The sequence below is a fragment of the Dermacentor albipictus genome, unplaced genomic scaffold, assembly GCF_038994185.2.
Source record: "Dermacentor albipictus isolate Rhodes 1998 colony unplaced genomic scaffold, USDA_Dalb.pri_finalv2 scaffold_25, whole genome shotgun sequence".
Lineage (NCBI taxonomy): Eukaryota > Metazoa > Arthropoda > Arachnida > Ixodida > Ixodidae > Dermacentor > Dermacentor albipictus.
Genome location: NW_027225579.1, coordinates 50,153 through 63,856, shown reverse-complemented (window position 1 = coordinate 63,856; position 13,704 = coordinate 50,153).

Here is a 13,704-nt window from a genome sequence, read left to right as displayed (position 1 = left end):
TTGTCTGATAATACTTTGTCTGTCGGCCACAGACAAAGTATTATCTTGTGGCGGTATTAGGCAACAAAGGCGTATTGTTTACGCTTGCAAGATTCAGGACACTTGAACTTTCTACTCAGCTCAGCCAGCACGATTCTTCGCTGTCTAACCCGCCGTGGTTGCTCAGTGGCTATGGTGTTGGGCTGCTGAGCACAAGGTCGCGGTATCGAATCCCGGCCACGGCGGCCGCATTTCGATGGAGGCGAAATACGAAAACACGCGTGTACTTAGATTTAGGTGCGCGTTAAAGAACCCCAGGTGGTCGAAATTTCCGGAGTCCTCCACTACGGCGTGCCTCATATTCAGCAAGTGATTTTGGCACGTAAAACCCCATAATGTATTTTTTTTTCGCTGTCTACAGAGGCTGATCGCTTATATCGCTGTCGACGCGCTAGACTTTCTGATGCCAGAATACCGGAAACATGGGCTCACTGGCCCAAGATATCAACAGCAAAACAGCGCCCGAAGAACAACTGTGTCCAAGCACGGGTTTCAAGCAACGGTTGTAATTTCAGCGCTGTGGTGCCGTCTTTCTATGGTCCCTTTTGTTGCTTGTGCACTGTTTTATTTTTACAGTGTTTCTGATGCCGCTTATCGCAGCCCTTCAGTTAGAGAGTCATCATCATCAGCCTATTTTTATGTCCACTTCAGGACAAACGCTTCTCCCAGCGATCTCCAATAACCCCTATCTTGCGCTAGCTGATTGCAACTTGCGCCTGCAAGCTTCCTAGTTTCAGAACAGTAGCTAATTCTCTACCACCGTCGACTGAGCTTCCCTTCCCTTGGCACCTTTTCTGCAACTCTGATGGCCCACCGGTCAACTCCAATGCGCAATACATGGTCTGCCCAGCTCATCCTACTTTTTTTTTTTTTTAGAGCGCAGCTCTTTGGTGCCCGTTCCGGGGCGAGCGTAGGCACAGGTCTCGGCGTCGGCGTAACCAAGCGAACGAGCACAACGTCGAAGGAGGAAAGAGCGAACGCAGAGTGGGAGATAAAAGATGCCAACTGCGAATGGCGCAGACCAATGAGAGCGGCCCTTTCAGTGACGTGAGCGCGGGAAACTGGTGTCATGCAGACTCGCCCGAGTGCTCGATGCATAGTCGCATCTTGTTTCAGCCTGAGCGCTTGTTTTGTACTATCGCCTGCTCGTGTCAGCTGTCGCTTGCTCTAGTTTTGTTTAGTTTTGTCTCGTTTGCGCTTGTTTAGATTGTCATGGCTTGAGGCAGTTCTTTAGAATAATGAATCTAAACCAAGACGTTCTGATGCAAAGGTCTTCGGAGACAGTGATCCATATCCGAATCTGTACCAGGCGGACGCTGAATAGAAGGACGTGGAGCTGACATCCAGTACCCCATTCTCCTTGTCTTTGGAACGCGGCGACGCCGCAACAGGAAAGAGCACACCAATATGATTATTATCAGCGGCAATGACATCGTCATCTTCATAAGACATGACTCGCGTTAAAAACGAAGGGTGAAGAACGTAAGCACTGCGCCTACCTGTCAGCAGAAAAAAAGAAAATTATGCAGATCCTGCGGCACTGTAGGAATCAATTTAAGCGATAGTCTGCTGGTTGCTTTGGCTGACGACAATTAGTGGTGATGTTGACTGCGAAAGTTTAATTTCTTCAACGTTTAGTCTAACACGAGAGTGGCGAGTTGATGTTAAACGTTACCTTGCGTGCACCACTGCTGTTTTCCTGTAGTACACAGAACACACAGAAAGAGGTGTTTGCTTGAGGAGTTGTTGTGCGCCATATTTCTTAAACTTTGAGAGGGTTGAGCATTGTCATCGCCTCACATGGCACATCGCATCGTGGCAGAAGCATTAAACTTGAACTATGGGGCTCTATGTGACAAAATCACACCCAGATTATGAGGCACGCCTTCGTGGTGGACTGCGGATTAATTTTGACACCATGATGTTCTTTAACGTGTCCCAAAATATCAGTGCACGTGCGTTTTTCTTTCGCAACCGTCGAAATGTGGCTGCCGCGGTTGGGATCAAATCCGCGCCTGCTAGCAATGCCACAGCCATAAAGCAAACGCGACGGACACAGAAGTGTTGATTTGGCGGTCGAACGCTTCAGTACTGTCTCCTGGACCCTGCGATGCACTTTCATTATTACCGCTCTGCTTCTGCACGCCCTGCGTAATTTGTCCGCTTGACAGATTTGCAAGGTGTTTTTTTTTCATAAATAGCAGAAACGTACTGTACCGTACCTTGAACGTAAGCTTATTCAGCTTCCCCAGAACCGCTGTCATGTTTATAGCAGTAGGGTTTTTTTGCTTTCCGGCGTCACCTTTCTCCCTCTCCCATTTTATGGGAACTGCCTCTTCTCCCTCCTCTTTACAGTTCCATCTGTGGACTCGCACGTTAGTAGAAAGGAAAACGCTGCAGTTTTTGAAATGCTTTTGCGGACCGTCGGACATAATTACAGGTGTCAAGAGGCTGTTGTGGCGACACCCAGGGAGCTCCCGAGGGCATTGTGCACATTCGAGTCTGTGGGATCCAAATGAGTTTCTCGCGTCGCCTTTCCTCTTTGCCTAGCTCCTGCAATGTATACACACGCTCTGAACACCGACGCGCTGTGCCAGACAGCAGCAGCGACAGCAGCAGTGGGAAAGTCGAAGGAAGAGGCAAAGAAAGCTTCGCATTAAAAAGAAATGACAACCATTACACTCTGTGAAGATGGAGTTGCAGCTATAGCTGACGCCAGTCAAAGCTTTCAAAAGAATAGCAAAGTGTTTTCGCTGCGATTCCATCTTCGCGGAGTGGAATTGTTGTCATTTTTTATCCAGAAAGTCTCGTTGGAACTTCGCATCCGCACCATTGAAGTCGTTCACTCGGTCTATCCGGAACCTTTGCCGTTGCATTGCATTGGGAGTAGGGCGTCGTTGCTCATTCGGAAGTGCCCGAGCTCCCATTTCTCTTTTGGATAGAAAAGTAGCCTGCTGACCACGCTGTTTCGGCTCACATATCTGCTTACCAGAACTGACATTTGAGTGAGTTGATACAACTTGCTCTCAAGGAACACTTCGCAAACAGAGGCAATGACTGGAAAAGGAGACGCGAGGGGACAGCCGCTGGACTTTGAACTCAGAAGCTTATTGGAAGCCAAGCAATTGGGAAGCGTAGGTTTTTCTGGAAGTGCACGCGGTGTCGCGTGCGATTCCACCAATGGGAGAGGAAAGTTCGGTTCCCTGCAGCACCACCAGATGGTGCTGCTCTCCGCGCATCACGTGCGGCGAATCCTACCGTTGCGTCCGCAGGTCTGCAGTATCGTGGAAGTGTTCGCGTGTCGGGCGGTCACAGTTTACGTTTCCCTTCGTGAGTCGGTGGTAGCGCGGGCGTTTGCCGCCACATCGTGTTAACGACTTGGCGTTTAACATCACGGCGTCGGGAGCGCCTCCGGCCGCACCTTGCTAGGCGAGCTGCTGCGCGCCCAGGCTTCACCAGTTTATGCTTAGAGAGCAGCCGGCGAGTATTCGAGCATCAAAGAGGAGTGCATTAGTCTGAACAAGAAAGTTATAATAAAACATCCTTTACGCTGAAATGCAATCAATGAAGCAGGATATTCAGACTCCAAAGTGATTTCGCGAGCTCGAGATCGCGACTTAAAATGCCTGTGCGCACCACAGTTTTTTATACACAATCAAATCACACTGGCACTTGGAACAGGAAGCAAGACAGCCGAAGAAAAGTCAAATGATAAATTATAGAACCTGTACTCGCGCTGCACTAGCAAGTTTTGAGTTGCAAGTCCAGCACCTGTCCCATCGCGTATTTCTTTATATTCCGTGCCTCTGTTGTCACTGTGTTCCCCAAGATGACATCCTTTCTTTTCCTACAAATACGTTTTCTATATCCTAAAGAGATGATAGCGAAGTGTCGACCTTCCTCTCGCGTCGCCTTTCGTAGACAACCGTTAGCCGGCATTAGGCATTACAACCGCAGCGCCGATACTGTGCGGGATTTGGTTCCACGAGCAGCACCCGCCGTGGTGGGGTCGAATTCACAGAACTTCCGTTCGTGAGGGCTCTTTGCCATTGGCCACGCGCATTGGCTAATATGTCTTGCACCAGGATTGGCTGACATTTATTCTAACGCACAGTTTCAGAATTCTTCAGAATGCATTTTTAGCGGAAGAGTAGTGGTACAGATCATATAGAAATCGTTTCACAGGCTAGAGTCCCATTGTCCGAAGACTGTAGGGAGACCCATGAAGAAAAATACAAGGATTAAAAAAACATGGGTGAGTGACAAGAGCACAAAAGTAAAACTTATGAAGCAGTGGCTACAACAACATATAAACAAAATCATAGCTGTAAATAAAGAGCAATGAATACATCAAACGAAAAGATCCACATAATAATACAAGTTTATAAGGGCTGGACATAATAGAAAGATTAACATGACAGAAGGAACAATTTAAAAGCTTTTTTAAATGCACACGAGTTAATGACCTTAAGTTGGGTGGCTAAGAGTTCCAGAATGAGATGGCGGTAAATAACAAGCTTTTTATTCCGTAATTAGTGCGAACTTGTGGCAATAATACACTTACTTCCGACGCGAAACGTGTACGGGTAATGTTATATAGTAAATCGCTGTTAATAAGTTCGAAAGGTAGTTGAAATAACCTTCCAAGACATAAAATGTTGTGTTGCCTAAGTAATGTGAGAGCATTAGAAAGGTGAGGACTGAATGTTGCTATCCGTATTGCCTAGTTCTGGATGTGTTGCACTGGCGATGTACAGGATTGATATGTGTTCCCCCAGGTAGCTAAGTGGTCGTTTGAATGACAATTCATTAATCGAAAAATTTGGCATAGCTTCAATTAATGCGTGAACACCAAAAGCAGTTTTTTTCTTGACATCGGTAAACCAAAATTAAGAGTTACGTGAAAACGCACTCCAATAAATGAGGCAGAATCAAAAGCAGAGATAATATTAGCACCCAGCGCCAGAATTACCGGAGTAAATGTCGGCTTTTGGAAGCGTCTGAAAAGCATTAATTTAGTTTTAGAAGAGTTTATAAGTAGATCCTAATTTTTGCACCAGCTAACCAGCTCATTTAGTACCCAGTTTAGTTTTGACGTTACAGCGGGAACTGTTGTGTCTCTACAATATACTGTAGTATCATCAGCATATAACACGCAATCTCCCGAACCAAAACGTCAGGGAAGACATTTATATAAATGACGAAGAGTGGGAGACCAAGAATGGACTGCTGAGAGCACGTTGATTGTTGGTATTCTTAGTGTTTCAGTAAGAGCCACCCGTGAGGACCATGCATTATCGGTTAAGTAGGTAACTCTTCCAGAAGTTGAAGGTGGGACGGGTGATGCCGTAATAATCAAGCTTGATGAATTCAATAGAGTGATTGAGTGAGTCGAAGGCTTTAGTTAATCCAAAAATACGCAACCTGAGATGTTACCACTATGAAATGAATGTTTGGTGAAGTCAGTCAAAGAAAGTAAAGCATAGTCAGTGGAGCTTCTTAGCGAAAACCAAACTGGCAAGATTTTATAATAATAAATTTCGTTAGGTAAATATTAAGGCACATAACAAACAAATGTTTAATGACTTTACCTAATGAACAGATAACAGATATAGGTATGCATTTAAAATTGTTTTCTTATCACCTTCCTTAAAGATTTCGATGACCTTAGCACGCTTTAATGAGTCAGGAAAAGAACCTTCAGCAAAAGTAAGGTTGATTATATGGCCTAAGGGATCAGAAATCTAATGAGCAACTATCTTTAAATGGCGTGCACAGATCTTATCAAGACCGGGAGAAGTATTTTTAAGATTACGAATGGACGAGACTATTTCGTTAGAAGGAAAGAGGAAAAATCAGTGAGGTGAACGCGCCACACCAGATGAAGAAAACATCTTTGGGGCCAGAAGATGGTAAACAGAAATACTCAAAAAACGCATTTGCAATATTGGGAGAGTGATAAATAAGTGACGTTCTTGGAACTTACTTTCATTACAGACGTAGTCAGAGCAGGCACGTTTAAAAATTCATTGAACAGTTCCTATGGCTTTTAGGGTCCTTATTTTTTTATGAATCATTGTCATATATTGGCATTTCTTGCTATGTTTTATAGTTAATATTGCAATAGCATATATAGCGAATTGTCAAGGCGATGTTTAAGGGCTGCCTCTTCACTTTTTTGTAGAGATTATGTTTCATGTTTTCTCAAAAAGAGGAGATAACATCCGAGGGTTCTTAGGTTTTCGACATTTCTTGTTGCATGCAACGGTACAAGTGCTTGCATAAACAGCTTGCACCTGCCAGTTCGACCGATCAGTTTAAGCACCGGTGCTTAAAGGATAGGCTGAGAAAGCACAGCTGCAAGACTGAAGCAACAGTGGGTCAAGAACATTCAGCAGATAATTGCCGTAGGGACCAGTGGCGCCCCCTTTTCGAAGGCACACATGTCCTCGGTAAGCTGCAGAAATAAAGAAGTAGGCTGTTATAAGAATCATTCGGCATAAGGGGACAGGGAAGTAATTGCATCAGCGTACCCTCAGTCGGCATGACAGAGAAGGAGGTGAACTTTCCTACGTCAGGCGATGACAAGCATACACAGCAGTGTGGTCTTGCTTTTCCAAAAATGTCTTTTTTTTCTCTTTTTCCTACTGTCTTTCAGACCATCAGTCGTTAGTCCAGCGTCTTTCTGTCCACTTGCTTCCTTTCCTATTGTTTTTCTTTTTTCGCTGGAAATTATTATCATGCACTTAACGGACAACTAGCTAGCCCAACCTGCAGCTCTTAACTGTCCCTCCGCGGACGGGGCATCTCGCCCACGGCGTTTGCCCCTGTACAGCGACGGAGGTGGCATTCGCCGCGTGTGTGGGTCGTCAGCCGTTACAAAAGCAGAAGTGATGCGCCGCGCGAGTGAGGTTGCGCTATACACCGCAACCAGACGCCGTGCGAGTAATACCCCTGTCGAGCGGACAAGTTAAGCGCACTTACGGAGAGTGCACTCAGTTTTAAGTGCAGTTTTCCAAATCTAAGCGTCGCAAGCGCAGTGTACTTGCAGAAGAGTGCACTCCGGTCGGAGTGCGTTCACGGAACGCACTTTGCTGATCGAGTGTGCAGCCTCGCCGCCAGTGGTGTCAACGATACAAAATGTAATGCATAGAAAAAGGACACGGAAGTTCATTCTAGCTGTTGAACAGCTTTAAACGAAATAGCCAGAAGTCGCTGATATTCTGTTCTAGCAGGATCAAATTCCGCCTTGTCGCACGCTACTATTTTGTTCTGGATTGGCTAGGCATTCATCTTGGTCAGCCTTGACTTGCAACACTGTTATGATAAAAATATTTTCATTTTTTCTTGAGTAAATAAAAAATTATGATTGTTTTTTTATTTATACCACAACTAAAGCAATCACTTTTTAAACGTTTTTTTTTAATTTTATCTAGATTTTTTTAAAAACGCATGGCTTTAGTGCGAGTGCACTCTGTTTTCCCGTTTGCATCGGGAGCCTAAAGCATCACGCAAGGTCCCGAAGTGCGCGCCCACCGTAGGCGCACTTTTCCCGCCTGACACAAGCCGCGCCCACCGAAGGAGAAAAACCGGAGCGCAAGTGGCGCCGTCATCTGGGGAGACGGCGAGCGAACGCGGAAACGCGCGAGATTTGGCGGAGAAAGCGAAATTGGAAATAAATCTTTTCAACTAAATAACTACCGATCTTTCCAACTGGACCCTCCATCGAAGCGCGGAGGTTTAGCTTTCTTTATTACTAATAGAAGTGGTCTTAAGGCAAAGATCTCATATAAATATATGTCTCCCGAAAGAAACATTTTTGCTTAGATATAACCATGCCAGGGTGCCTACCTTTCCCGTTAGTAAAGTTATGTTTCCTGCGGGTGTGCAGAACACTCAATGTTTGGATTCCGTTCTGACTTCATGGTGTGAGAAGAAAATTCTTGTAGGAGATTTCAACTCCCATCATACGTGTTGGGGCTTTCGAACTGACCAATGTGGCAAACGCTTGTGGGATTGGAGAATAGATAATCTCTTTTGTGTCAACTCTGGAATTCCTACATATATTTGTAATCTGTCCAGCTCAGCATTGGATTCAAGATTCGTAAGCTCGTCTCTCACTAGTTCATCCTGGACAGCCTTGCACTGTGACACCAACCGTGACCACTTTTCAATAATGTTTGAAATTGTTTGCCCGATAATGTCATCATGCTCTCAGGTACACGTATTTGTAATGTTTTATAAATATAAATCCGATCTTAAGGTACATTTGGCTTCCTATTCTGAAGAGCGTGAAGACACCAAAGCTATGAATCGTTGTGCTGCAATCAAAAGAACACACAAAAAAGCTAAATTTAGTGTTACATTTCCAAAGAAGGCATCTTATAGCCGCTGGTGGAATACAGACTGCACGCGAGACCCCCGATGCCAACAGGCAGCTTGGAAGCAGCTTCTTTACAACCAGTCCCCACAAAATTGGTCTCACTACAAATTTCACGCTGCTGTATTTAAACGCAAAGTCGCTCAAGCTAAAGAAGATTGTGATAGGAAACACTACGATTCTAAACCTAAAACAAAAATCGTTGTTTAGATATAAGAGAAATCAGAAAAATCTGCCATCGCCAATTATTATTCAATATGTAAATCTATCATCCAATGAAATCAGAAAATATCTCGAACTCATTGCTAAAGGCTTGGCGAGTATATTCACGTCATTGATGTCCTATAATTTGCAAAAATCAGCCCCAACATCAGTGTTTACTGAAGTTACATTGCCTGAATTAGCTCGTGTGATTCGTAACTTGCCCTTGTCAGCGCCTGGTCCTGATGTAATTACTGTCCACATGATAAAAATTTTATGCGATCTATCTCCTGGCGACCTTCTAAACGTTATAAACTATTCATTAAGCAAAGCCTGGATACCTTACGATTGGAAAGTAGCTAAAGTAATCCCGATACCTAAAAAACTAGGAGCAGGTTATAACATAAAAAATATCAGACCTATTTTTCTTACTTCTAATATGGTCAAGCTCATAGAGAGAGTATTACATTGCAGAATTACTATCTGGATATCGGATAACTTGATAGTAAATCCAAATAAAACAGGCTTTAGAGCTGATTGCTCAATATGGTGTGCCCATGCTGATATAGAGATCCGCATCCAACTTGCTCGGATAAGGAGACAATATTCTGCTTTAGTGACATTGGGTATAGATAAAGCTCATGAAAGCGTTGAACATTCAATTTTACTGGGTATTCTGCAGAGGCTTAATTTGCCAAATTACGTAATCGCGTGACTGCAAGATTTTTTGCGATCAAGAGAATTTTACTGCTTCAATGACGGATGTTTCTCGTCTAAATAAAGACATACACGCGGTGTTCGCCAATGAGCAGTCCTGTCTCCAATTTTATTTAATATAATTTTGAGCTCTATCCCCACTCGTCAGAACGTGCAAGTTTATGTGTATGCAGATGACATTGCATTTTTCGCCACTGACGGTGACATTTATGCTCTGTACCAAAAATTACTAAGGTACATGAGTATGCTTGAGGTATGGCTTCAGACAATCTGCATGTCATTAAATGTAAGTAAAAGCGCAATCTTAGTGTTCTCGCTCACAGATCCAATTTCAATATCTTATACGCAAGACCCCCATTCAACAGGTTGAGTCACTAAAATATTTGAGAATTATATATGATAGAAAACTGAACTGGAGTCCACACATAGAAAGCGTAGTGTGTAAGGCGCAACGTGCTTTAGGTATTCTGCGCAGAACGAGTAACCGACAATAAGGACTGCGTAGGGACTCCCTGCTGATGACTTATGAAATATATATGCGCCCCATATTGGAATTCGGGTGTGTATTGTTCTCAGGCGGCCCTGCTTATAGAAAAAAGCCTCTATGTTCTTTTGGAGCGTGAAGCCCTGCGCCTGCGTCTGGGACTGCGCAGGTTTATGGCTATTAGTGTTATCTATCAAGAAGCGCATCTACCAACATTGCCCTGTAGATTTCGCATGTTAACAATTCAAACATTTCTGAAATTTTACAGCTTGCCGCTAAGACGATCTGGATATGCCTTTATTAATGATCCAAATTCCTTCTTTCTTGATCATTGGCCTCGTTTTCACATTCCACAGATTGTATTTGTAAAGAAACAATTAGACAGTCATAACGGGAACATTGGAGAGGTAATTCCATCAACTTAATCAAATCACAATAATAGGATAGCATTTGATGACATTTCACTAAGTTTCAATCAGTCACGTTTTTAAATAATCTGTTGCAAGATTACCTTGCACACGTAGAAACAAATAACATAATAGCCACAGACGCTTCAGTGACCAACAAAAAGGCAGGCGTAGCCATTTTCTCGCTTTCGCTTTTCTTGTTGGTCATTCTCCTTGAGACTGCCAGATTTGGCTCCCGTTTTTGAAGCCGCGCTTTTAGCAATAATTTTAGCGCTTCGGAAGCTCGCTTTGAACACAATAAGTGAGGTCATTATGAGGAAGTTTTAGCTCGAGTCTAACTTGGACGTGGTCTGTTCAAATACATGTAAAACGCAAAGCGCTTTTCTGATGTAACCACTGAACTGATTTTAATGAAGTTTCCTGCATTTGAGAGAGAAAGTTAAACTCTAGTGACAGTTGGTAGCACAATTTCGATTTAGGGCCTGAATTTTCTGAGACGGATTTTTCAAAATTTGTTAGTTCAAGAAATAAAATAGACGCACAAGGTTTACAAATTCATATCTCTGCATAGAAAACAGATATCGTGATTCTGTAAACAGCATCCATTAGACCAATGAAAGCGGCAAATTCAGTATGTCAATTTATAACACACATGAATTTGTTACGTCGCGCTCAAGGGTTCTGCAAAAGCTCTATTTTCGTATTACTGAATTTTTGCTGAATTGATGTGTAACATATAAATTTCGGCCGCATTAGATGTACTATCAATGCTATTCACAGAATTGTTATTTCATTTCTCCTTGCTGAATTTCGTTTTCTGAAATTGTTTGATTTTTGCCAATTTGTAATCAAAATTGATGATCTAAATCGCAAATTGCCAACCAACAGTCAGTAGATCTTATGTTTTTTTTTTTAACGCAACAAACCTCGTCAAATTGCGTGCCGTGGTTGGCGAGAAAAACGAATTCTCCTTTTACATGTATTTAGAGAGGAGCACCCGAGCTAAAATAAGCTTCCTCTTAAGATGGATTCCCTTTCTGTCTGTACTTCGCTTACAGCTTCATCCACTTCGCCAACTGTAAATACCTTTCTAACATTACTTCCTCCACAGTTGAATTCTCTAAAAATATTATGGTTACCATGTCACTGTGGATTACATTTTAATTAAATGGCAGATTCATTAGCGCTAGCATCCCCGAGTGGGCCTATAATGCCAGTTCTTCCAGTAGCGGCGCACATAGCAGCAATTAGATATCGAAAATATCCAATTAATAAAGATGTCATTCAATGAATAATAACGTAAACAGAATTTAGCACCTAACATTTCTGTGCAAAATCCAGTGGTGTCCATCAAGACAATAAGAAATAGTGAGCACGAGATTATGCTGCCGTCTCCTTCCGTTAAACTGTATTTACGCAGGACTGGTATGACACTACGCGTCTGTGTCCGTACTACCAAGAAATGGAATCCCTAGATCAATATTTTTTGTTATGTCGGCGATACTAATTGTTAAAAAAAGCCTTTTAGAAATTCCACTTGCTAAATTAGGGTTAAACTTCTCATCAGAAATAACATTATTTTTCGGTGCGTCAATTATAGGTGCCAGCCGCAGGGACGTGTTTGACGGCGTTTTCGGTTATATACAATTAACTGAATGAATAACTTTTTTAATGTTCTTTCGTTATTTTTTGTTTTTGTATGTTTATTTTCTTCTTTTTTTTGACGAATATGAAAGACTTCAAAAGATTAAGTAAATGTCTCAGCATACAATTCTTGGCCAATTACCCAGTGTGAGCAAGTGCCATAATATGAGGCTATCATCATCATCATCAGAAGCATATTATGTACGCATATCATTGTGCATTGATAAAAAATTACCGACGATTACGTTACTTCCTAATGCGAAATTTGAGCGCAGCAAATAAGCTGTTTCACCTTTTCGATAGATTGAGGCAAAGATATCGAGCAACACATGTATGCGCTATCACAGAATTTACGTCCAAGCGGCGACGGTAAGCTTCTGCTTCGGCGGCACGCACCTCTGGATTCTGACGGCGACGGCGCTGGGCCTCTGCTCTGGCAGCTCGTTTAGCAGCAGCAGCAGCAGCAGCAGCAGCAGCAGCAGCAGACGGAGGACTTCCATCGGTCGTCTCGCTCATGGCTCAGAAAGAACTGGCAGATAATTTCGCAGTGGCGAACGGCAGCGGCAATTTCGGCTCGGGCGGTGCATATATACAGATCCACCGCCACCGATCTGGCTCTCTGATTGCCACCGCACAGGGCGAACGGCAGCGGCAATTTCGGCTCGGACGGTGCACATATACAGATCCGCCGCCACCGATCTGGCTCTCTGATTGCCACCGCACAGGGGTTGCATTGGAGGATGAGCGAAGAAAGGAATTAAGTTCGAGCCGGCGCTTTGACAACCGGAGACTCGCAGGAAGAGGGGGGAGGGGGGCGGCGTGTACACCCAGCGGCAAACGATGGGGGCAGAAGCGCGCGCAGCAAGCGGACAACACGATAAAGGGAGGAGGGAAGAGATAGCAGCGACTGACTGATGCCGCTGACGCCGATAGTGAGTCAACCCCAGCTGCGGAGTTGGTTTCAGGGACAACGCCGCCGATGCCGACACAAACAATATGATACCCTCGCTTCCGCAGCGCTACGAACCAGGTCTAGCCGTGGGAAGGTGGTCACGTATTCGTCGACGTGCCGGGGCCTACGTGAAATAACCGGCGCGTCGGCAACTGAAGAGCACCCTATCCGCCACACAAGAACAGGGGGGGGACCCTTTCCTCCTCTTTCTGCATGGCGGCGACGGTGTTCTATGCAGTCACGTTATCTTGACTCTCTAGCGGCGTCAGCGGCATCCAGCGGTATCAGTCGGTCGCTGCTAGCGCTGGGGGGATGAAAGGGGGGCGGAGCTGGTTACGAGGCCGACGACAACGCCGACGACGACGCGAAACCCAGGAACGGACGCCAAAGAGCTGCGCTCTAAAACACTTCGCGTATAGTCGGTTCGTATTATGTGGACTTTACTTTTCTTTACATGGGGACAACATAGCACTAACAGATTGGCCTACGCTTTACAGTCAGTATACACATATGACGAAGACTTAGTACTATAAAATTTGCGAGTGTTCCACACGTTAAAATTTGCGGATCCCCCGTTTATATTTTCTCCGTGGCGGCGGCATTCTCGCCGCAATAATTTGATCGGTTAAAAGCCCCTCGTACACCAAGTGCAAGGTTAGAAACTGTAGCGATAACGAGTGTACAGTTTCCCCCATTATACGGGTTCCCAAGAAATGGTGTCAGTCACAGGCTGGCATTGTTATAATCCAACAATATCGCAATTAAATTATGTGGCTACAATTCTCTATCAAGCGACAGTGGTCTCCGTAATTTGGCAGTTAAGAGAGTAGCGAATTCACGGTTTACCAGGGTTTCAACAGCACGACACTGGATAGGCGCC